This window comes from Triticum urartu, chromosome 3A, assembly GCF_056163025.1.
Source record: "Triticum urartu cultivar PI428250 chromosome 3A, HENAU_Tu73, whole genome shotgun sequence".
NCBI lineage: Eukaryota > Viridiplantae > Streptophyta > Magnoliopsida > Poales > Poaceae > Triticum > Triticum urartu.
In genome coordinates, this window is record NC_141875.1 from 556,455,091 (window position 1) to 556,458,569 (window position 3,479).

A 3,479-nucleotide genomic window follows, 5' to 3' on the forward strand; every position below is an offset into this window, starting at 1 on the left:
AATTGCTCGACAGTAATTCGTTTACCCACCGTAATACTTATGCTCTTGAGAGAAGCCACTAGTGAAACCTATGGCCCTCGGGTCTATCTTCCATCATATTAAATCTTCCAACACTTAGCTATTTCTATTGCCGTTTATTTTAGTTTGCATCTTTATGTCTCTTTATCATAAAAATACCAAAAATATTATCTTATCATATCTATCAGATCTCACTCTCGTAAGTGACCGTGAAGGGATTGACAACTCCTTTATCGCGTTGGTTGCGAGGTTCTTATTTGTTTGTGTAGGTGCATGGGACTCGAGCGTGATCTCCTACTGGATTGATACCTTGGTTCTCAAAAACTGAGGGAAATACTTACGCTACTTTACTGCATCACCCTTTCCTCTTCAAGGGAAAACCAACGTAGTGCTCAAGAGGTAGCAAGAAGGACTTCTGGGGCCGTTGCCGAGGAGATTCGCGCCAAGTCAAGTCAAGATTTGACTCCCGACAACAAGCCATTTCTGGCACCGTTGTCGGAGAGTCTACGCACGAGTCAATACATACCGAGTACCCATCACAAACTCTTGTCCCTCCCATTACATTATTTTCCCATTTGCCTCTCGTTTTCCTCTCCCCCACTTCACCCTTGCCGTTTTATTCACCCTCTCTTTTTCCGTTCGCCTCTTTTTTCACTTGCTTCTTGTTTGCTCGTGTGTTGGTTTGCTTGCTTGTCACGATGGCTCAAGATAATACTAAATTGTGTGACTTTACCAATACTAGCAACAATGATTTTCTTAGCACTCCGATTGCTCCTCTTACCGATGCTGAATCTTGTGAAATTAAAGCTACTTTGTTGAATCTTGTCATGAAAGATCAATTCGCCGGACTTCCTAGTGAAGATGCCGCTACCCATCTAAATAGATTTGTTGATTTGTGTGATATGCAAAAGAAGAAATATGTGGATAATAATATTGTTAAATTTAAGCTATTTCCTTTTTCCCTTAGAGATCGTGCTAAAGCTTGGTTTTCGTCTTTGCCTAAAAATAGTATTGATTCATGGAATAAGTGCAAAGGTGCTTTTATCTCTAAGTATTTTCCTCCCGCTAAGATCATCTCTCTTAGAAATGATATTATGAATTTTAAGCAACTTGATCATGAACATGTTGCACAAGCTTGGGAGAGGATGAAATTAATGATACGTAATTTCCCTACACATGGTTTGAATCTTTGGCTGATTATACAAAACTTTTATGCCGGATTGAATTTTGCTTCCAGAAATCTTTTAGATTCGGCCACGGGAGGCACTTTTATGGAAATCACTTTAGAAGAAGCTACCAAACTCTTAGATAATATTATGGTTAATTATTCTCAATGGTACACTGAAAGATCTACTAGTAAAAAAGTGCATGCAATTGAAGAGATTAATGTTTTGAGTGGAAAGATGGATGAACTTATGAAATTGTTTGCTAATAAGAGTGCTCCTACTGATCCTAATGATATGCCTTTGAATATATGGATGTGAATTTTGTTGGTAGGAACAATTTTGGTAATAACGCATATAGAGATAATTTTAATTCTAGGTCATTTCCTAGTAATTCCTCAAATAATTATGGTAATTCCTACAACAATTCTTATGGAAATTTTAATAAGATTCCCTCTGAATTTGAGACTAGTGTTAAGGGGTTTACGAATTCGCAAAAGAATTTCAATGCTTTGCTTGAAGAAAAATTGCTTAAGGTTGATGAATTGGCTAGGAACGTTGATATAATTTCTCTTGATGTTGATTCTTTGAAACTTAGATCTATTCCACCTAAGCATGATATCAATGAGTCTCTCAAAGCCATGAGAATTTCCATTGATGAGTGCAAAGAAAGAACCGCTAGGATGCGTGCTAAGAAAGATTGCTTTGTGAAAGTGTGTTCTTCCAGTTTTTATGAAAATAAAGATGAAGATCTAAAAGTTATTGATGTGTCTCCTATTAAATCTTTGTTTTTCAATATGAATCTTCATAATGATGGGACTGAAGATGAGCCACCTTTACCTAGAAGGCGTTCCAAAAATTCAGAGTTTTTAGATCTTGATGCAAAATTTGGTAAAAGTGGGATTGAAGATGTTAAAACTTTAGATATCAATGAACCCACTATTTTGGATTCAAGGAATTTAATTATGATAATTGCTCTTTGATATATTGTATTTCCTTTTTGCAATCTGTGCTAAATTCTCCTCATGATTATAGTCAAAATAAAGCTATTACTAAACATATCATTGATGCTTTGATGCAATCTTATGAACAAAAACTTGAGTTGGAAGTTTATATCCCTAGAAAACTTTATGATGAGTGGGAACCTACAATAAAAATTAAAATTAAATATCATGAGTGTTATGCTTTGTGTGATTTGGCGCTAGTGTTTCCATGATTCCAAAAACTTTGTGTGATTTGCTAGGTTTCCGTGATTTTGATGATTGTTCTTTAAACTTGCACCTTGCGGATTCCACTATTAAGAAACCTATGGGAAGAATTAATGATGTTCTTATTGTTGCAAATAGGAACTATGTGCCCATAGATTTCATTGTTCTTGATATAGATTGCAATCCTCCATGTCCTATTATTCTTGGCAGAGCTTTCCTTAGAACGATTGGTGTAGTTATTGATATGAAGGAAGGGCATATTAAATTCCAATTTCCAGTAAGGAAAGGCATGGAACACTTCCCTAGAAAGAAAATTAAATTACCATATGAATCTATTATTAGAGCCACTTATGGATTGCCTACCAAACATGGCAATACTTAGATCTATCCTTGCTTTTATGCCTAGCTAGGGGCGTTAAACGATAGCGCTTGTTGGGAGGCAACCCAATTTTATTTTTATTCCTTGCTTTTTGCTCCTGTTCAGTAATAAATAATTTATCTATCCTCTGTTTTGGTTGTGTTTTTTGTGTTTAATTAGTGTTTGTGCCAAGTAGAACCGTTGGGAAGACTTGGGAAAAGTCTTTTTGATCTTGCTGTAAAAAACAGAAACTTTAGCGCTCACGAGAATTGCTTCCATTATTATTTGGAGAGTGATATTTAGTTAATTATTTTTGAATATGGTTAATAGATAAATTTCTCACGTCCAGCAATTTATTTTAGAATTTTTGGGGTTCCAGAAGTTTGCTTGAGCTACAGATTACTACAGACTATTCTGTTTTTGACAGATTCTGTTTTTCGTGTGTTGTTTGCTTATTTTGATGAATCTATGGCTAGTAAAAGAGTTTATAAACCATAGAGAAGTTGGAATACAGTAGGTTTAACACCAATATAAATAAATAATGAGTTCATTACAGTACCTTGAAGTGGTGTTTTGTTTTCTTTCGCTAACGGAGCTCACGAGATTTTCTATTTTGAGTTTTGTGTTGTGAAGTTTTCAAGTTTTGGGTAAAGATTTGATGGATTATGGAACAAGGAGTGGCAAGAGACTAAGCTTGGGGATTCCCATGGAACCCCAAGGTAAAATTCAAGG